The sequence below is a fragment of the Mesoplodon bidens genome, assembly GCF_964165515.1.
Source record: "Mesoplodon bidens genome assembly, chromosome: 6".
In the NCBI taxonomy this organism is placed as follows: Eukaryota; Metazoa; Chordata; class Mammalia; order Artiodactyla; family Ziphiidae; genus Mesoplodon; species Mesoplodon bidens.
This window is the reverse complement of record NC_138162.1, coordinates 71347525-71370519: the sequence shown is the minus strand read 5'-3', so window position 1 is coordinate 71370519 and position 22995 is coordinate 71347525. Positions and strand designations below refer to the sequence as shown.

The 22995-nt window shown below is 40.1% G+C and overlaps 1 protein-coding gene across 4 annotated transcripts in view; it reads left to right on the top strand.

The window, feature by feature from the left end:
• Window positions 1-22995, top strand: part of KDM4C (lysine demethylase 4C) — a 398973-nt gene that overhangs the window by 5730 nt on the left and 370248 nt on the right. The window lies entirely within an intron of this gene.

Sequence of the window (22995 nt, the reverse complement as noted above, 5' to 3'; positions counted from 1 at the left end):
TTTGTGCTAAATAACTCTTTTCCCTTTTTTCCCTGAGAAATGTCCTTATTTATACATTTGTATATTTCATAGTACAGTTTTTCCTTGCAGAACTGCTTGTTATTTGTGCCATTTGTTTTATTTTTGCTGTGGTTTATTCTGCCTAGTAGTGGGTACTTGTCTTCAATAGATAACACCTCCTATGTGCCATGCTGTGTTAGATGTGGAGCATATTGTGAACACAATAGACAAGTGATTCCTTACTATTTCATAAAAGAGGATTGTTTTGAATGTGACTGTTTAGTTACACCATTGCTCTTGCTCTGTATTTTCAGATACACAGTGGCTTCAGCTGCTTTATGAATTGCTGCTCCATAGAGACTAAAATTTTTTTAAACTTAATTTTTATTTTATATTGGAGTATAGTTGATTTACAATGTTGTATTAGTTTCAGGTGTACAGCAAAGTGACTCAGTTATACATATACCTATTTTTTTTTCAGATTTTTTTCCCATAGAGTTTATTATAGAGTATTGAGTAGAGTTCTCTGTGCTCTACAGTAGGTCCTTGTTGATTATCTATTTGATATATAGTTGTGTGTGCATGTTAATCCCAACCTCTGATTTATCCTAATTTATCCCCCCCCACAACTTTTCCCCTTTGGTAATCATAAGTTTGTTTTTCTAAGGCTGTGAGTCTGTTTCTGTGAGACTTGAAAATTTATTCTAGATTCTTCTGGGTTTGTATTATACATTACTGTGGGTAAATATTTAAGGAGCAGAATAATGTATCCTCAAAACCGTTTTGGTGATGACTTCTTTGTTTTATATTTCCATCCAGTTTTAGTTATTAATTTGACATCTCTACCTGTTAGCTATAACAGACCAAACTGTGATCTGTCCTCTCAGCTCTGCTCCTCTGAGTTTTTCTTGCACCTCACTCCATTTCTTTGTTAACTTGGGAAACCTGAGGGTTATCCCAGACACCTCATGGCTCTTCAGCCCTCGCATTTGTACCATCACCAAACCTTGTCACTTCTGCTTCCTAAATATGAATCAGATCAGTCTTCTAGTCTCCACCTGGTACCACCTCTGTATCCACTCTACCCGCCTTGATATCTCTTCTCTACTCAGTGATCTTTTAAAATGCAAATTGATCACTCTAATGGCCCTCAGGACATTCAAAAGTCCTGCATTATCTCTTCCTATCCCAAGCTCCCCCATTAAACCTTATTTATCAATAGATGGTTTTACCTTTCTGCCCAGTGGCTTTTCTTTTTTTTTTTTAATTAAATAAATAAATTTATTTATGGCTGCGTTGGGTCTTCGTTGCTGCACGGGCTTTCTCTAGTTGCAGAGAACGGGGGCTGCTCTTCGCTGTGGTGCGCGGGCTTCTCATTGCAGTGGCTTCTCTTGTTGCGGAGCACCGGCTCTAGGTGTGCACACAGGCTCAGTAGTTGTGGCCCATGGGCTTAGTTGCTCTTCGGCATGTGGGATCTTCCCGGGCCAGGGCTCGAACCCGGTCCCCTGCATTGACAGGTGGATTCTTAACCACTGCACCGCCAGGGAAGCTGCCCAGTGGCTTTTCATTTCCCCAGACCTTACAGACCCTTGCTGAAAGTGCCATTTTCTGCCAGGCAGATTTTCCTTCCCACTCTCTTCCTTTCCAAATACATCTCTCTGGTCTCTGCTTGAATGCAGTTTCTCAGACAATCCTGACCTGTCACCCCTACCTTTTCCCCAATCTAAATCAGCTTCCCTAATGATAACCGATCCTAATTTACTAAACTTTTCCTTCCATAACACTTAGCAGTTTATAATCTTATATTTATGTGATTATGTGATAGTTTGTTTCTAAACTGAAATAATTCTACAACGGCAGGGACCAGCTATTATTCACTTACATCACAGCAGCACACTGCTGTCTCACCAGCACTATAGTATAGGTGCTCAGTAAACCTTTGTTATACAAATTAATGACATTTACATATATGAAAAAATTAAGGAAATTAAAATCAGGCACACGGTAGGAAGTATATTTTACCCATCCTGACCACACATACACACACAACAAAACTGAAACAAAAATTTCACAAAACAATAGTTTGCCATCTGTTCTGTACTCTGGTATTGTCTGTAGTCTGATGCTGTATAACATATTATAAAAATGTTGATATAACCCACTAAATCAGGTAGGACTGCTGACTGCAGTTTGAATAGCAGAGGTCTAAGGCAATCCGTTAGCCCCTCCCCCCCTTTTGAAACACAATTACTATTTTCTTAGTGTTATCTGATGGGAAGTATAAGTATAGCTTTAAATACCACCTTCCAACCCCCCTCACACGTTTAAAGAATTGGCTGTTGCCAAAAGCTAGTTATTCTTAGAAGTTCTGGCCTGATCTCAAAGGAGGGTTGCTTAAGTTCAGGTTGAGAAAAATCTAAACCTGACTCGTTTTAGGTCTTCTCTTCCAGGTTTCTCTGGGGCCACTAATAGCAGTCTTCCACCCTGCTTCCTTGAGCTCATTACAGGTGTGTTTTAAGGCTGGCTGCTCATCAATTTTATTTTCTCAATTTATTACAAACCAAACAATTCCAGAAATGAAAACAAGGGGATCAAGGCAAACCAGTAAGTATTTGTGAATGTATGAATTAAGGAGCATGGCGGGGCGTGAGTGTCACGTTCAGCGTATCACTAGAGCTTATCCTTAGGGCCGTGGTTCTCATTTGTTCACTTACCAGAACTCCTGTGAGGAAAAGGCTTGGTGCTGTTTAGCCCCACCATGAAATATTGATCTTTATATATTTTGCTAACTAAATATTAGAATAACCTAAGTGTCTAGCACAGGGTCTATTTTAAGTGAACTCGATGCTCTGCTGTTACTAACTTGGAAGAATATTTAAAAACATTAGGTAATTCCAAACCTTCTTGTTTAATGAAAAAAAGCAATAAACAAAATTGTATACATTGTATGATCCTAGTTGTGTTTAAACATGTTTATAAATGTGTGTATGTCTAGAAAAAATACACTGGAATGTTAACTTGGTGGTGGGATTACTGGTAATTTTGATTTCCCCTCATTAAAAAAATTTTTTTTGAGAATGAACATTACTATATTTATAATAAGAAAGGCTCAGTTGAAAAAACAAATTTCCTATACATTACCATGTATTTGCAAATAGGAAAAATAACACTTTTCTTAAAATGGTGGTTAGGGACTTCCCTGGTGGTGCAGTGGTTAAGAATCCGCCTGCCAATGCAAGGGACACGGGTTCGAGCCCTGGTCTGGGAGGATCCCACATGCCGCGGAGCAGCTAATCCCGTGTGCCACAACTGCTGAGCCTGTGCTCTAGAGCCCGCAAGACACAGCTACTGAGCCCGCGCACCACAGCTACTGAAGCCCACATGCCATAGAGCCCGTGCTCCACAACAAGAGAAGCCACTGAAATGAGAAGCCCGCGCGCCACAACGAGGAGTAGCCCTCGCTTACCACAACTAGAGAAAGCCCGCGTGCAGCAACGAAGACCCAATGCAGCCAAATAAATAAATAAAATTAAAAAAAAATACACTTTAAAATGGTGGTTAGAGGCCAGGTTTCTAGTGAATCTGTTTTGGGAACCTCTGTCCAAGCAGGACTTACATTCTACCTTCATGATATGTAATCTTGCACTGCACAGTGTTCTACGTATCTGCTCCTAGCCTGCATATTTTTCCTTTTCTAAGTTATCAAAGTTTACTAAGCCTTGTTTTTTTTTTTTGCGGTACGCGGGCCTCTCACTGTTGTGGCCTCTCCCGTTGCGGAGCACAGGCTCCAGACGCGCAGGCTCAGCGGCCATGGCTCACGGGCCCAGCCACTCCGCGGCATGTGGGATCTTCCCGGACCGGGGCACAAACCCATGTCCCCTGCATCGGCAGGCGGACTCTCACCCACTGCACCACCAGGGAAGCCCTAAGCCTTGTTTTTTATCTTTTATTTTGCTGAAATCTCTCCCTGGCATGCTCAAGCATGTTGATAATGAATGTTCACTTATGGTTGATAATTTAGAAAGTCCTAATAGCCCTTATTAAACCCTGCAGTCTGGCATGAGTTGAAGGGATGGAGAGGGTTTTGGATGAACTAGGGTGTATACAGGTGATACCTTTCTGTTAAATTTGGAGAATGTCTAGTTATAGTGGGACTTAAAAACCAAATTGAAGGAAACATACAGTAACAGTTTGTAATGTGTAATAATCAGTAAAATTTCCCAAAGCTGTATTTAAAATTATTTAGGCTTTTAATACTCAGGCCTCAGTAGATTAAATTAAATATTTGAAAATATATTTGATAACTGTACAAAATACATATTCTAAGTATTGATTTACTATTTACTAGAGAAGGAATGGGAAAAGTTTGAAATTAGAGAGAAATGTCAAAATAAGGACAGTTGGCCAGATAGGACCTTTTGGAGTGTGTGTGTGTGACAGTGACAGCACTTTTGGGGATTACGTATTCTTGTTCTCATTTTCAGCATTGCAGGTTCAGAAATCTGAACTTTTCCCAGTGATCCAGAGTACATCAGGCATTGGAGGACTAAGGTCCTCAAACTCACAGGAAGAACCAGAACTCAGACCCAAAGCATACATGTTTGTTCCTCAGGGCTCTTTCTAGAAAGTCTGATCCTGGGAAGGCACACATTATTTGGTGACAGGCAGGTCCCACAGATGGAGATGGTAGCATTGAGGAATAATCTGAACTGGGGTATTTTTCACCTGCTGGGCTTCTCTTGACCCTTAGAAGTACTCACTTCTGTTCATTAGGACATTCTTCCTGCAGGTACGCTTTTCCTGTTGAAGGAGGTTAAAGAAGACAAATTTCTTCACTTTGGTTCTTTCTTTATCTCCACCTTTTAACTCTTCTTTTTGCACTAGGCATTTGTTTAAATTCTAGTCCTGAAGACATCCCTTTGTTTCTATGATTGAAAATCAGTCTTGTTGCTTTGGTTCTGTTTTGGGAGTCCATCAAATACTCAGCAAGGTCACAGGCATCCCTTTGAGTGGGAGACTGATGGTACTGATGAGGCTTATTTATTTATTTATTTTTGCTGGTAGCTTATCTCATCCATTTTGTTTTTATTTAATTTTCAAAAGGAACCCTCACCTAAAATTTGGACACTTTACTGAGAAATCTCAGTCTACAGCATTCAGGCCGCTTTCATTAGCAGGAAGAATATAGCCCTGAGATAGGGAAATTCATTTTTCATTCCTTTTTGATAATTTTATTTATTTTTGTTTATTCTTAAATTTTTATTTTATTATTTATGTACATATATGTTAAATATTATTTTAAGTAGGCAGTGCAAGGTATACAACAAGGTATAAAACTGAGAAGGTGTAAATGGGTAAAAAGTACATATTCTTTTTTTTTTTTTTTTTTTTTTTTGCGGTACGTGGGCCTCTCACTGTTGTGGCCTCTCCCGTTGCGGAGCACAGGCTCCGGACGCGCAGGCTCAGCGGCCATGGCTCACGGGCCCAGCCGCTCCGCGGCATGTGGGATCTTCCCGGACCGGGGCACGAACCCGTGTCCCCTGCATCGGCAGGCAGACTCTCAACCACTGCGCCACCAGGGAAGCCCAAAAAGTACATATTCTTACCTTTGGCTATCAGATAGGCATTTCCTCTTATTAGTTAACCATTGTTAAAACTGTTTCTTTTGGGGCTTTCCAGACATAGTCTATATATTCTTTATAAGATATTTTGTACAAGCATATGTGTGTATATGCATATGTATGCATTTTTTACACAAATGGTAGTACCTATACTTACTGCTTTGAATTTTTTTTTTCATTTAACTGTAACTTGGATGTGATCTTCCTATCCTCCCCTCAGTTTTATTGAGGTATAATTGACATACAGCATTGTATAAGTTTAAGGTGTACAACATAATGATTTGGCTTACATACATCATGAAATTATTACAAGAGTAGGTTTAGTGAGCATCCATCATCCCATATAGATACAACATTAAAGAAATAGAAAAAAAAATTTTCCCTGTGATGAGACTCTTAGGGTTTACTCCCTTATCAACTTTCATATGTAATGTACAGCAGTGTTAATTATGTTTATCATGTTGTATGTTATATCCCTAGTATTATAACTGAAAACTTGTACCTTTTGACTACTTTCATCTAATTTCCCCTTTCCCCACCCCCTTGGATGAGATTTTTAAAATATAAATATAGAGCTTTTTTTTTTTTTTTGGCTATACCACATGGCATGCGGGATCTTAGTTCCCTGACCAGGGATTGAACCCATGCCCCTTGCAGTGGAAGCACAGATTCTTAACTGCTGGACCACCAGGGAAGTCCCTAGAGCTTCTTTTTTAAAAATGATTGCACAGTATTGCATTGTATGTGTATGATAATTTATTTAACCAGTGCAGTATTGAAAGTTATTTTGATTCCTAATACAGCAATCTATTTATGTACCATTACCTCAACATTTTAATTGTTGTAGCTTTATAATATATTTTTAGAGCTTTCCAGGTTATTCTTGTTTATTTTTCCACATTATATTTAAGTTTATAATATGTCAAGTTATAAAAAACCTATTTATAGTTTTGGAAATAAACTTAATAGAGAAATGTAGAGAAATACCTTTAGAATATTGAGTTTTTCTGCCCCCAAATATGGTATGCCTTTCCATTTAAGTCTTCTTTTAAGTCCTTATAAAGGATATTTTAAAGATTTCTTTACACAGATCTTGCACATTTCTTAAATTTATTCCTTTGTATTTTAAAAATAATTTTCTTTTTTAACTTTGGGACAATCTCAGACTTTTAGAAAAGTTGCATTAATAGTACAAAGGACTTTTATTTCCTTGAAAAATGTGCCTTTATGCCCCATCACTCCTCAATACTTGGGTGTGTGTTTCCGATAAAGACAGTTTCCTGCATAACCACAGTATATACATTAAAATCAAGAAGTTAAATAACATTGATACATTACTGTCATCTAATCTTTAGACCTTTTACATTTCACCATTTGTTACAGCAATCTTTGTAGTAAAAGTATCCAGTCCAAATGATGCATTGCATTTTCTTGTTTTCAAGTTTCTTAAGTTAGCATCATTCAGTCTCAAATTGTCCTCAGTCTTTCTTTGATTTTCATTATATTGACACCTTTGAAGATTACAAGCCAGTTATTTTAGAGAATCCCTTAATTTTTGTTTGATGTTTCCTCATGATTATATTCTTGAGGCATCTTTGGCAGGAATATCACAGAGGTGATGCTGTATTTTAATTATATCTTATCAGGTGGCACACAACTTCATTTTGTTCTGTTACTAGTAATGTTCGATTTGATTGCTTGATTAAGACAGAATCTTCTATGCTTCTCTGCTCCAAAGTTATTCTTTTGTTTCAAAAAACTGTACATATCTTGTTCCTTATCAAGCTTTCTATTTATTCATTTATTTTTGTCAGTTTGGATTTATGGTTTCCTATTTTATTCAGGGAGTTATAATTTGTTAATATTATTTATACTTAAATTGTCATAGGTTTGGCCCCTGGGAACCCTTCAAGGTAAATTCTCTGTCCTTTTGACATGTCCCATCATTCTCTGAGCACTCCCTTCCTTTCAGGCACAGTGAGAGATTCAGGCTCCTCTTGAACGTTCCCTACCTCAAATATTTAGAAGCCAAGATCTAGGTGCTTATTGATATTGGGGTGTTGCTCCCATGCCCTCTCAGTGAACAGAGCTAGGAAATATGCATATGTTCATATATACTTATCCATATACACACACCCTCAATACACATACACAAAGAATTACTACACAAATGTACTAATACTGAACAATTCTTGTATTCCTGGAATAACCTTTTGGTCATGGTTTATTATTTTAATGTGCTTTTGGATTTTGCTTCCTCTTTTTTTTTTTTTTTTTGCGTTACGCGGGCCTCTCACTGTTGTGGCCTCTCCCGTTGTGGCGCACAGGCTCCGGACGCGCAGGCTCAGGGGCCATGGCTCACCAGCCCAGCCGCTCCGCGGCACGTGGGATCTTCCCGGACCGGGGCACGAACCCGCGTCCCCTGCATCGGCAGGCAGACTCTCAACCACTGCGCCACCAGGGAAGCCCTTGCTTCCTCTTTGTTTTTATGAGTGAGCTTATTTTTATTTTTGGCTGCATTGGCTCTTCGTTGCTGTGTGCAGGCTTTCTCTAGTTGCAGCGAGTGGGGGCTACCCTTTATTGTGGTGCGTGGGCTTCTCATTGCGGTGGCTTCTCTTGTTGCAGAGCACAGGCTCTAGGTGCGTGGGCTTCAGTAGTTGTGGCACGCGGGCTCAGTAGTTGTGGCTCACAGGCTCTAGAGCGCAGGCTCCGTAGTTGTGGCACACGGGCTTAGTTGCTCCGTGGCATGTGGGATCTTCCCAGACCAGGGCTCAAACTCCTGTCCCCTGCATTGGCAGGCAGATTCTTAACTACTTTGCCACCAGGGAAGTCCCACTTGCTCATTTTTAAAAGAATTCTCATCAGTACTCTTAAATAAAATTGTTTTGCAGTTTTCTTGGGCCAATTGTCAAGTTTTGTTACCCATTTTAGCCTTGCTTCTTAAGGATTTTAAAGCTTATTATTATTTTTTCTTGTGCTTAGGAGCAGCTTAAGTAACATTGGATTATGTTTCTTAATTGAGGATAATTCTGTGCAACCATCTGGGCTTGGTGCTGCAGATTTATTCTTAATTTAATGGTCTTTGGTTTGTTTGTTTTTGTGGTAGCAGGAGAGTTGAGCAAAGAGGTCAGTTATATTTAGGGTTTGGGTCTGGAGCATACTAAATGTGCAATCATTGTACCTACTTGCTGTTAGATTTTAGGACAGGGATTTCCATTTCTGAGCCTTAGTCTCATAATTTCACAGAAAACTTTTAAGAATGGAAATGAAATATTATATGTAAAAAGCACAGTAAAGAACCAAACAAATGCAAGTCTTTTTCTTTTCTTTTCTTTAGAAGGTTCATTTTAATAAGATAGTGGTATTTAAAGAGGTGTCAGTCAGCATAGTTCTCAGTATCACACTGTTGAGGGAGTTTATGCAGAGGGACTGGGCCTCCCTCCATAAGACCAGGAAAATGGAGACATTTGTTTTGCTATTAACAACAAAGACAAATTATGAGTCAAACAAACCAAATTCAGCCCAGGTAGAGTTCATTTCTGTGAACACTAATGAAGGTTTGGCCTTATATTTTAATATATTAAACCATATTTTATAATCAGTGAGAAGCATTGGGTAACAGGTTATGATTTTTCCTTTGAGCTTGTATCATGATTGTATTTGTGTTTATTATAATTTAGTTTAGTATTTGTGAATCTGAGGAAAATTAAACTTATCTAGTAGACATTGAAAATATTTTTAGATGCGTTCACATGTCAAGTATAGCTGATACTACATATGGCTCATGCGATTGTGGATTGTTAGGAATATAATTTCCAAGTTTGCATATGAAATTGCACTTAAATATGTTCTCAAAGTGGTTCAAAATTTGGCTGTCGTTTTAATATTTTAAACTAAGAACCTAAGAGTAATTTACATGGCCTCCGGTGAGTTTTTCTCATAGGTCTAAATGGTTTCGGTAATCTCAGATGTAAAAGTTACGCGGGCTTCACTGTAGGGTTGGCGGCGACGCGTGTTTCACCCTGGGTGTCTACGCGGCTCAGGGATCCAGCTGGTGTGTGGGCGGCGCAGTGCTGCTTGACCAGCCCGCCTGTAGAGGGCGCCGCGGGCCGGTGGTAGCCAAGAAGCCGCAGCAGGTGCTGTGGGTCCACGGCAGCTCTCGCCCTTCCGCTGAAGTGGCTCCTCCTCCCAAAGCTCCCCGAGCGATACAGTCCAAGCCCAGCAAGCTTTTAGTCAGAACTCACAATCATGTGAAGTACAAGTTTTGGAAACTGTTGAAATAGCCTTCTTTGTTGTGTGTGTCCTTGTCACACTGCTGCATAATAATAGAAAGTGCATCAAGTTTCTAAATTCTTCTTGGTCATAGGAGAACAATCCTTTTTTTCTGTTCAAGCAGAAATATTAGTTGGCATTCATTGCATAATTTTCGGGGTCTGTCCGGACCTACATTTTAATGTAATTTTCCTAAAAATTGAAATTAACAGAGAGTTAAGGTTTTTTTCCTTAATTCACATTTATTGAAAATTGATCAGAATTTCCCTTTTTAGCCCTTTTCATGACAGACACAAATCTCTCATAATCAGATAGAAGGTTAAGTTTCCATGTTTTAAAAATGGTTTTTAGGGCTTCCCTGGTGGCGCAGTGGTTGAGAGTCCGCCTGCCGATGCAGGAGGCACGGGTTCATACCCTGGTCCGGGAAGATCCCACATGCCACGGAGCGGCTGGGCCCGTGAGCCATGGCCGCTGAGCCTGCGCGTCCGGAGCCTGTGCTCCGCAACGGGAGGGGCCACAACAGTGAGAGGCCCACGTACAGCAAAAAAAAAAAAAAAAAAAAGGTTTTTATTCTTATAACGTTTAAAACATTTTTTTCCAAGTTTAAATGTTCTATTGATATACAGATTAGAGATTACTTTTGGCTTCAAGTTAAAAATAGTAGGTTTGAAAGTAGAGTCCAACAGTAAAGAAAACATTGGTCATTTTAAATTAGTATTTTCTAAATTCTTAAAAAGAAGATTTAATGCCACAGTGATGCTTTCTCTGTCTTGTGATCACTGTTTATCAGGTACTTTTCCACTGAAAATTTAATGTTTTACTTTCGTCCAAAAGAGAATTTAACAGTATATCTACATTTATATTTACTGATTTTTTTTCTTTTCTTTGTCTTCTCTGTACCTTTGACAAATTTAATCATAAGGTCTGTCATAACACTTTCCTGCATTGCAATGTAAGAAATCACTTGCTTTTATGAAACACTGCAAACTATTTCTTAGATAAAGAGATTTCTTATTTTTATGATACATTTATGTGACAAGATTTCTTACCAGATTAGAGGGTATTAGTAGGATGCATAGTTCTCATAGCTAGAAAAGAATTTTATTCTAGTGTGCAAATGATTTTCTTTTTTTTTTTAATATTTCTCTGGGCTGTGCTGTGTCTTAGCTGCGTCTTAGTTGCAGCACACAGAATCTTTAGTTGCAGCATGCGGACTCTTAGTTGTGGCATGCATGCGGGATCTAGTTCCCTGAACAGGGGTCAAACCCGGGTCCCCTGCATTGCCCACTGGACCACCAGGGAAGTCTCTCCCGTGTCCCCGGCATTGGCAGGTGGATTCTTAACCACTGCGCCACCAGGGAAGTCCCTATCCAACTTCTTTTTTTTTTTTGCTGTATGCGGGCCTCTCACTGTTGTGGCCTCTCCCGTTGCAGAGCACAGGCTCCGGACGCGCAGGCTCAGCGGCCATGGCTCACAGGCCCAGCCGCTCCACGGCATGTGGGATCTTCCTGGACCAGGGCACGAACCCCTGTCCCCTAGCATTGGCAGGCGGACTCTCAACCACTGTGCCCCCAGGGAAGCCCCAGATTACCTTTTGATGCTAAAATTATTGTTGATATTATAGTTGATGATTTTAAGTTCTTCCACCAAAGGAGCCACACTTGATTGTTCATTTAATCTATACATTTATAGGTATTTATAGTTGTGTTATTGTTTGTGTAACACAGTAAGCTAAGGGAAGGAGAACTAAGCAAATTAATTCCTTTTTAAGGGCTTGAATACAAATACATAACCCAGCCCTAGGCTTTTTCAATTAAAATAATGCCACAGTATATAATTAAAAAAACAGTTTCAAGCCCTATGTTGGGGTGTTCATTGGGCTTGCAGGTCTATCTGTCTTGCTTTGGTACCTTTAATATAAAAAAATATGGAGTCACCAAAAATAAAAACTAGGAGTGATTATTTGCTTATTACTGGTAGATTTTTTATATTAAAGAATAGTTTCAGCATAGAAGTAAAAAAAATTTCTTGGTATTAATTTAAAGTATGTTTAAAATTTCCAGGTATTTTCAGGAATTCATTACTTATATTGATTGTTTCATCATTTAAAAAAGATTTTATGTAATACTTGAGGCATGTGAAAGACATGGTGTACAGTACTATGAATTCACCCAGATATAAAACTTTGTTAGAGACTGTCATACACAGTGAAGTAAGTCAGAAAGAGAAAAACAAATACCGTATGCTAACACATATATATGGAATCTAAAAAAAAAAAAATGATCATGAAGAAACCTAGGGGCAAGATGGGAATAAAGATGCAGACCTACTAGAGAATGGAGTTGAGGATACGGGGAGGGGGAAGGGTAAGCTGGGACAAAGTGAGAGAGTGGCATGGGCATATATACACTACCAAACGTAAAATAGCTAGCTAGTGGGAAGCAGCCACATAGCACAGGGAGATCAGCTCGGTGCTTTGTGACCACCTAGAGGGGTTGGATAGGGAGGGTGTGAGGGAGGGAGATGCAAGAGGGAAGAGATATGGGGACATATGTATAACTGATTCACTTTGTTATAAAGCAGAAACTAACACACCATTGTAAAGCAATTATACTCCAGTAAAGATGTTAAAAAAAAAACAAAAAAAACCTTTGTGATTCTCTTCTATCCCAACTACCTTTGCTTAGCAGCCTTGTCCTGATTTTCTTTTATTGCTTTTTGTTTTTGTTTTTGGTTTTTTTGGCTGAGCCATGTGGCTTATAGGATTTTAGTTCCCTGGCCAGGGATCAAACCCAGGCCCTTGACAGTGAGAACACAGAGTCCTAACCACTGGACTGCCAGAGAATTCCCAACCTTGTCCTTATTTTTATGTTCAGTATTCCTTTGCTTAAAAAAAAAAAGATGTATCTTGTATGCATTTATCCTTAAAAAACAAATTAAACTTTATTTTCTGGGTTTGTAAATGGACACGTACTTTGACTAGTCCAAGACTTAACTTTCTGAGGTTCATCGTATTGTTGGGAGTAGCTTTGGTTTGTTAACTTTCACTGCTGTATAATATTCTATTGGGTGAATATACTCTGATTTATTTATTGATTCTTCTGTAGATAGACATTGGAGTTGCTTTCTGAATGTCAGTAGAGCAGGGTTGTATGTATGTATGTATGTATTTACCTGGCTGGCTGGCTGGCTGTGCTGGGTCTTTACTGCGGCACGTGAGATCTTCGTTTTGGCATGCGGGATCTTTTAGTTGTGCCATGCAACTCTTAGTTGTGGCATGTGGGATCTAGTTCCCTGACCAGGGGTCAGACCTGGGCCCCCTGCATTGGGAGTGTGGAGTCTTAGCCAGTGGGCCACCAGGGAAGTCCCTAGAACAAGGTTTTTAACTTCTGCACTATTGACATTTAGGGCTGAATAATTTTTTTGTTGTTGGTGCTTTTCCTATGCATTGTAGGGCTGTTAAGCAGCATCCCTGGCCTCTCCCTCACTAGGTGTCACTAGCAGTCCTCCAGTTGTGACAAACAAAGAGGACTGCAATGGTTCCACACAATGCCAGTTTTCCAAACAGGATAAAAATCCCTCCCCTCCCCTTCTGTTAGAACCATTGTTGCCTTTGACCAATGTACAGTTTAAAATTATCTTAAAAGTTTCATACATATGGGGATTTAAAATTTATCTTTTAACTTATAATTTTACAATTCCTCTGTTATAGTAAATATATATCCCACATAAATACAAGCTCTTATTATTGGGTTCCTCAATAATTTTTAAAAGTATAAAGGAGACCTGAGATCAAAAAGTTTGAGAACACCGCTCTGCGCTTCCAATTCCTCACTTACAGAATAAGGTCAATAATACTACTTATCTTGTAGGGCTGGGCTCTTGGGAGGATTAAATGAGTTAATTTTCCTATATTAGCACTGTTATTATGGGCTCCCTGTCCCCCATAGAAGGATAGCTCGCCCCTTTTTGATCCCATTTACTTAAGACCCACTTCAAACTCACCTCTTCTTTATGCCTTCCCCCACAGTGGCCATCTGTGGTCTTGCCTTTTCCCCAGGGACTCCTGTAGCATTTATGTTTGTACCTTGAGTTTGACTCTGAAGTACATACTGCATGTATTTGTTAGTTTTGCTAGGATTCCTCATTCTTCTGGATTTTTGCTATCTGACAAAGGGGAAGGAATTTCTGGTCAGTTGGCCAATCTTTTTTTTGTTTGTTTTTAGCAGTACGCGGGCCTCTCACTGCTGTGGCCTCTCCCATTACGGAGCACAGGCTCTGGACGTGCAGGCTCAGCGGCCATGGCTCACGGGCCCAGCCGCTCCGCGGCACGTGGGATCTTCCCGGACTGGGGCACGAACCCGTGCCCCCTGCATCAGCAGGCGGACTCTCAACAACTGCGCCACCAGGGAAGCCCTGTTGGCCAATCTTTATTACTGTTGTTTTCCATGTGATTTTGGTTGAGTTAGGCAGTTATCCTGGGAGGAATTCTTTTTACTTTTGGCTTCTGCATCTAGAGCCAGATGGAAGCACATTTCAAGCACCTGAGCCTCCCTTTCCACCTACTTGCCCATTTAGTTATCCACAACAAAATTTGAAAATATCTTTTCAAAGCTGTGTGACCTTGAATGAGTTTGTTAACCTCTTGATGTTAAGTTCTTGAATGTTAGCTGCCTCTGCTGTTAGTAATGCAGAGTCTTCTGCTTCTGCTTGGTCACATATTTGGGGATTGATGGGAGGAATCTTAGGATGACTTTGTGGTCTGCCTCCATTAACTTTTCTATAGTGGGCATGCCTCTTTCAATAGTCAGTGCTTGTGTTCAGCATTTGTGAGATTGCTCTCATATCTTCACCTATCTAAGATAAAGTTTTTTCTTTCCTCCTTATTGCCTCCAGGTCCTTGAAGTTAAATAATTTTAGCAGGCAAATTCTTTGATTAATCTTATTTAGCTATAGAAAGAGAGGGTTGTCATTTGAATGAATGAATGATTTAGGAGGAATAATTAGAAAGGTCTGAAAATCTGTGTGCTTCAGAGGAAAATAATGGGATTACTTATCTTAAATGTCAAGCTGAAGAATTGGAAATTAAAATGGTTTACCATTGTCATTTCAGATTCCACTTGAATGGCTTCCAATTGGAAGCCATTTTTACTAAGAGAATGGTTTGTTGAGAATGTTACCTTTGGAAGTTTCATCTATCTAGGTAGAGGTTGGGGGTCTGTAGAGTTAAAAACTCGGAAACCAGGAAGGTAAATAAGAACTTCAACTTGAGTAAGTTACTTCATTTTTATTAATGTAAATAAGCAATTCCTTCCATCCCTCCACCCTCTCTTCTTTTCCCTCTCTCACATGTAATGCTGGGCTCATGAAGGATCTTAGAGATCATTTAGTTTATTGGTTCCCCGATTTGAAAAAATAAGCTGGACTGACATAGGCTTGTCAACTTTTAATTTTCTAAAGTAAAAATTATAAAAGAAAACTTACTATAACTTACTGTTCAAAAAAGCACCAACAAAGCAGAAAGAGCATTCTTCAAGAAGAAAAAGTGTAACTTTATGAAAAATCAGAACACTTTCATTCCTGTTTTTTAGTGAACTGACAGAACCACTGCCCACTAGTGTTTAGGAACACTGAACTTGTTTAATTTCCTAAGTTTAAAGGTTACCAAGACTAAACATTAACAAAGATGAAGTGCTTATACCTCTGGGTATAGATGGAACCACAGCTCAGACCACTTCTGTGGCCATGATCTAGTCCAGTTGTTCTTAATTATTTTGGGGGTCATATGTGATACATTTTTGAGAGTGATGGGAGCTATAGATCCTCATCTTGGAAAAAAAAATTGGACAAGAACAGTGTTAGGACTGAAAAGAATACCAAACTATAGGTGAGACCATGAAAAACTTATGCTAATACATTCGAATGGACAGTTTTCCAGAAAAATATAAATGCTGAAATGTATTCAAGTTGTAGAAATATACCATCTGAGAGTTTTTATTCTGTAGTTATATGTCTTACCACAAAGAATACCAGGTTCAGGGCCTCCCTGGTGGCGCAGTGGTTGAGGGTCCGCCTGCCGATGCAGGGGATACGGGTTCGTGCCCCGGTCCGGGAGGATCCCATATGCCGCGGAGCGGCTGGGCCCGTGAGCCATGGCCGCTGAGCCTGCGCATCCGGAGCCTGTACTCTGCAACGGGAGAGGCCACAACAGTGAGAGGCCCGCATACCGCAAAAAAAAAAAAAAAAAAAAGAATACCAGGTTCAGATGGTTTTGCAAGCTAGTTCTACAAAGTATTCAAATTATACCTAATTTCAACCCTCACAAACTCAAAATTTCCCCTCTTTTCAGGAACACTTCCCAACTCATTTTTTCAGGCTAGTAAGTCTTTTTTTTTTTGGCTACGTTGGGTCTTGCTTGCTGCACGCAGGCTTTCTCTAGTTGCGGCGAGCGGGGGCTGCTCTTCATTGCGGTGTGCAGGCTTCTCATTGTGGTGGCTTCCAGGCATGGAGCACAGGCTCTAGGTGCGCGGGCTTCAGTAGTTGCAGCACGTGGGCTCAGTAGTTGTGGCGCACGGGCTTAGTTGCTCCGAGGCCTGTGGGATCTTCCCGGACCAGGGATCGAACCTGTGTCCCCTGCATTGGCAGGCAGATTCTTAACCACTGTGCCACCAGGGAAGTCCCAGGTTAGTAAGTCTTAATACCAGCACCAGACAAGGACAATATGAATAAGGAAAATTACTAGCCTCACTTATGAAGATAGGATATGAAACCTTAAATGAAATATTAATACAAATAATTCCACAGTGTGCAACTCTGACAATACATTATCATCAGATTGGGTGCATTCCAGAAATATAGGTTGGTTCAACATTAAAATCATATTTAATCTCAATAGTAAAGGAGAAAACCCATCATAATAGATATAGAAAAAGCATTTGATAAAATTATTTTAAAAGCAAACCAACACCCCCCCCCCAATAAAACAAAAAACCTAGAGAAAGGGATAGAACAGAACTTTTCTAACCTTTTAAAGGGAACCTATACATAGTAAACATTATTCTGAAGAGTAAAGATTAAAAACATTCCCTTTATAATAAGACATTCTACTGTCACTCCTCTTTAGCACTAGGGTGCCCTAGCCAGGTCAGTAAGATGAGAAAGAGAAATAAAATGAATAAGTATTGTCAAGGAAACAACAAAAAAATGACTATTCTCAGATGATTTTCACATGATCAATATAGAATCATTAAATAATCTATAGACAAATTTTTGGAAATGAGATTATTAGCAAGGTAGCTGGATATGAGATCATTTAAAAGTTAATGACATTTTTATGGGGCTTCCCTTGTGGCGCAGTGGTTAAGAATCCGCCTGCCAATGCAGGGGACATGGGTTCGATCGCTGGTCCGGGAAGATCCCACATACTGTGGAGCAGCTAAGCCCGAGCAACAACTACTGAGCCTGCGCTCTTGAGCCCACGAGCCACAACTACTGAAGCCCGTGTGCCTAGAGCCCATGCTCCACAACTAGAGAAGCCACCGCAATGAGAAGCCCGTGCGCAGCAATGAAGACCCAACGCAGACAAAAAAAAAAAAAAAAAGTTAATGACATTTTAATATACCAGCAACAAAAGAAAAAAATACACTGAAATAAGAAATGTTGTATTTAAAACAATTAAATGTTCTGTTTAAATGTTTAAGTGTTTAAATGTAAAAGTGACTGTATTCTTTAAAAATGACAATGTCATTGAAGACAGAAATAGATTCTGGAAATATAACGGTTTTAAGAATACGAAAGAGAAATGACAGCTATATGCAATATCTAATCCTAGACTGAATTCCCTACTGGAGGGAAAAAAAATGCTATAAGGGATATTATTGGGTCACTTGACAAAATTGGAACACAGAAATTAGATATCAGTATTGTATCTATGTTAAACTTATTGTAGTTGAAAACTCTTGGGTCTGTGTGTAAGAAGACCTCTATTCTTAGGAAACACACACTAAAGTTTTTAGGGTGAAGGGCCACGATATATGCAACTTACTCTCAAATGGCTCAGAAAGGGCTTCCCTGGTGGCGCAGTGGTTGAGAGTCCGCCTGCCAATGCAGGGGACATGGGTTCATGCCCCGGTCCGGGAAGATCCCACATGCCGCGGAGCATCTGGGCCCGTGAGGCATGGCCGCTGAGCCTGCGCGTCTGGAGCCTGTGCTCCGCAACGGGAGAGGCCACAACGGTGAGAGGCCCGCGTACCGCAAAAAAAAAAAAAAAAAAAAAAAATGGCTCAGAAAAATTACATGTATGTGTGAGTATGTGGAGAGAAAGAGAACACAAATTGATAAAGCAAATAGGGTAAAATACTAATTTGATGAATCTGGGTTAAGTGTAAGAGGGCTTTTTTTGTTTTTTATTTTTCTGTTCCTGAAGTTTTTCTGTAAATTTCAAATTATTTCTAAAGCAAAAGTTAAAGAAATACTATTTACAATAGTATCAAGTATAAGAGCAAACCCACAGAGCTTTGTGTTTTTCTTTAAGTCAAGTTAAGTTCCCTTATTGATTTGATTTTCCCCTAAATCAGGGATGGAGGGCTTGGCACTATGGAACAGACAAGGGAAACAGCTCTGTTTAGCCATAAGGAAATATTTTGACAAATGTTGACATTGCATTATTTTTATGCCCGTATTATAAAGGCATAGAGTAGTTTTTCCAAAAGTTCGTGAGTAGTTTTTATTTTAAAGATGTAAATCAGAAAGATACATCTATTATTTTATTTCTACTTAAAATATAAATATACATTCATTTGCTTATGTTTTGTTGTAGGATAAAGCCTTTTCTTTGAGTAAAGGTTAGAATCCTGCATTTCCTCTTTTGCATAAGCAATACACTCCCAATATAGCATGTACCACTCAGTTTCTGTTTTTTTTTTTTTTTTTTTGCTGTACGCGGGACTCTCACTGTTGTGGTCTCTCCCATTGTGGGGCACAGGCTCCGGACGCACAGGCCCAGCGGCCATGGCCCACGGGCCCAACCAGTCTGTGGCATGTGGGATCTTCCCAGACTGGGGCACGAACCCGTGTCCCCTGCATTGTCAGGCGGACTCTCAACCACTGCGCCACTAGGGAAGCCCCAGTTTCTGTTTTTTTTTAAGTGAGATTTTAGACACTTGAAATAATATGAGCCAGAATCCTTCTAGATTTTACAAATCCCTTTACCCCCTAACCTTTTACTACTGCAGTTCCCACACTTCATTTGGCATCCCCCCCTTTTTTTTTAAGTCATCTTACCTATACTGGATTTTTCCAAAATATTTAACTTAAATTTTGTAGAAACAATAACATTTTTGTATTCACACTTCATCTACTTAAATAATATTTAATCACATCACATAATGGCACAGTTTGCATAAACTGGATTGGAAATAAGCACTGTTGATTGCTAAGCATGCATTTCAGCTGATACTTAGACACAATAGGTATAGCCTACTAGCCTCGCCTATGTTGTGTGCAGCAGTGACATTTTTCACAGACATTGCATTAGTATTTGGTGAATTGGTTAAGCAAAAGGCTATTGAGAGCTTCTACTATGCTAGAACAGTAAGAGAAAGTAGCTGTAGTGGTTGGCTAGTTTGTTAAATGGTTCAGTTAATAATTTTACTCAATTACTACAAAATGAATTTTGAGTAATTTGTCTTAATTTCATTAAGATACACAAGGAACTGATTATTTGTATACCAGGTTTCTTTTCTACTCACCGTTATTAGTTTATATTTGATAATTTTATCAGTCATGATTCGATTACAGACAGTGGACACGTCCCTGGTTAACTTAACCAGAAAGAGATTTGGTATTGTAGTAGTTGAAGGTTGGAGAACAGGTTCTTGGTTGGGACCCCAGGGACCTATCTCCTGGGATATCTCCCAAAACACCATTGCTGGTGGGCCTGCCTTGGGAACTGCCATTTCTGCCACAAATAGAAAACAAGAATCAGGGTATGGGATCATAGCACCTTGGCTGAGATCTGGGGAGCAGGAAGTTGCTGCTGCATTTGTTTGTTCCATGGACTAACTATCTAAGTTGTGGTCCAGGGCTCAGGAATCATGCCAGAACTGTTAAAGATCCAGACTACCTATGCTAGATCTGTTCTAACAAAAAGGATGCCTTGTGGGTTTCCACCTCTTTCCCCACTCTGCCCAGTTCTGAATTCAACTGTCTTCCTATTGGAAGAATTTAAATCATATCTGGAGTGCCTGTTGCAATGTAGATTTCAAGTCTCCAGACCCTGCAGTCTCTTTTTTTTATATAAATTTATTTATTTTATTTATTTATTTTTGGCTGTGTTGGGGCTTTGTTGCTGCTCACGGGCTTTCTCTAATTGCAGCGAGCAGGGGCTACTCTTTGTTGTGGTGCACGGGCTTCTCATTGTGGTGGCTTCTCTTGTTGCGGAGCACAGGCTCTAGGCACGCGGGCTTCAGTAGTTGCAGCACACAGGCTCAGTAGTTGTGGCTCGTGGGCTCTAGAGCGCAGACTCAGTAGTTGTGGCACACGGGCTTAGTTGCTCCACGGCATGTGGGATCTTCCCAGACCAGGGCTCGAACCCGTGTCCTCTGCATTGGCAGCCGGATTCTCAACCACTACACCACCAGGGAAGACCCAGACCCTGCAGTGTCTTGAAGATGCAGACTCTTTAGGCATTTACCTTATGACTTACATTATGCCTGGGTGACTCAGGCTTGGTTTCTTCCCTTTCTTTTTTCCCCTCTCAAATGAATCTCTCTCTCTCTTTCTCCCCACCCACCTCCCCTTCTCTCTGCTCATCTCCTTTCTGTTAATGCCCAAGGAAGACAGTGGCTGCCACAGCCCCTCATGGCTTCCTCTGTTCCCCACTTGTGAGTTCCTGGGGGAGTGATTGAGCTAGCTCAGGTCAGTTTTGGTCTGCAGGATTGGCTGCCTGGCTCACTGCTGTAGGTGGGAGAAATTCTTGAGGGGAAAGGAGGAGAATGGCTTCCATGGGCTGGGGGTGGGTAGGTAGAGGCTTTTTCTGAATGACCTAATTAAAAGGGCTTAGGTACAGTCAGTTCTCATTATTTGTGGTAGTTATGTTCTATAAAGTCACTGTGAATACTGAATTAGTGAATTCTGAACCATTGCTCCTAGGGGAAATATAGGTTAAATTTCTATGCATCTTTGATCACAATGCTTGTCAACGCTTGTCAAGGTGATATATTGATCTTGTGTTATGTGTGCTTCTGTTTAAAGACACCTTATTTAATATGCAATTATTCATTCATTAACAGTGAACTAGGGCTTCCCTGGTGGCACAGTGGTTAAGAATCCACCTGCCAATGCAGGGGACATAGGTTCAAACCCTGGTCCAAGAAGATCCCACATGCAACTAAGCAACTAAGCCCATGCATCACAACTACTGAGTCTGCACTCTAGAGCCCGGGAGCCACAACTACTGAGCCCACGTGCCACAACTACTGAAGCCCACATGCCTAGAGCCTGTGTTCCGCAACAAGAGAAGCCACTGCAATGAGAAACCGCGCACCAAAATGAAGACCCGACACAGCCAAAAATAAATAAATAAAATAAATAAATTTATAAAAAGAAACAGTGAACTCATGCCAACAATGTAACTGATAACTGAATGAAGCTATGTAACATGTATTTTCATCATAAAGCACATCATAGCTCTCTTGCATTTAGGAACTTGTGCTTGGGGGCTCGTTTAAGCAGCTAAATCACCAAAAAGAAGCACAAAAAATGTAAAAAACACTGACAATAAATAGACTGCAAAAAGGATACTTGTTTACAGTATGAGGGCTGAAACAAGAAGGCACATCATTGCCTTGTTTGACCTCAGCTGGATGAACATACATGTAGGGTGATTCACATATTTCACCACTCCATGCGTGTTTGTGAATAACTGTACAAGTGCCGCAATCATTGATTTTGGGGTTATAAATTTTAGCAGATAGGTGAATTTGCAAATGCAGAATCCAGGAAGAATGACGATTGACTGCGGATATGGAGTGAGAGTGAGGAGAGCATTAAAAAGATGACATTGGTAGTTGGTGAGGAGTGTTGTCGGGAAAGGCTTCATAAAGCAGTTTATACTTGAGATAAACTTTGAAAGATAGGTTTTTGCCAGATTAAACTAACTTTTAAGGGTAAAGAAGGTATGTAGGCAACCCCAAAATGAAGTGAAAATGGTTATAAATGTCCAAAAATGATCAATATCACTAGTAATCAAAGAAATGAAACTTTGCACCAGACTTTTTTGCCTGTCATATTGGCAAAGATTTGGGTGGTGGGCTTAACATTAAATCTTAAGATACTTTGACGTTTTAAATTTTGTCATGATCATGTATTAACTTTATAGATTGAAAAGGTCTAAATATAAGCTATCTAGGTCTTTAGTAAATGTACCTGATTTGGAGGTAGAACTGGTGTTGTGTAATCAAGGAAGTAGTGACGTTAGGAAGAGGCAAAGTTTACTTCTCAGATGTGTTAGCAAGCTAGATCAAGGGTGAGGGTTTCATTCTGATTGTTATGTATTTGCTGCGTATCTTAACAGTCTCATTGCTTGTTTTTCTTTTTTTAAAAATTTATTTATTATTTATTTTTTGGCTGCGTTGGGTCTTAGTTGCTGTGCGTGGGCTTTCTCTAGTGGCGAGCGGCGGCTACTCTTTGCTGTGGTGTGTGGGCTTCTCATTGTGGTGGCTTCTCTTATTGCGGAGCACGGGCTCTAGGCACGCGGGCTTGAGTAGTTGTGGCTCGCAGGCTCTAGAGCTCAGGCTCAGTAGTTGTGGCACATGAAATTAGTTGCTCCGCGGCATGTGGGATCGTCCCTGACCTGGGCTTGAACCCGTGTCCCCTGCATTGGCAGGCGGATTCTTCACCACTGGGCCACCAGGGAAGCCCCTGCTTCAGTTTCTTATCAGAGCTGTTGTTCTGTTTTTTAGACCAAAATCTTGACTCCTCTGTTTCTCATTTCTATCACAATCTGCAATCTGACCACTTCTCACTGCTCACCCTGGGTCCAAGTCACCATTTTAGTTTGCCTGGATCTGTGTAAATTGCCTCCATGCTTCTAACCTTGTCC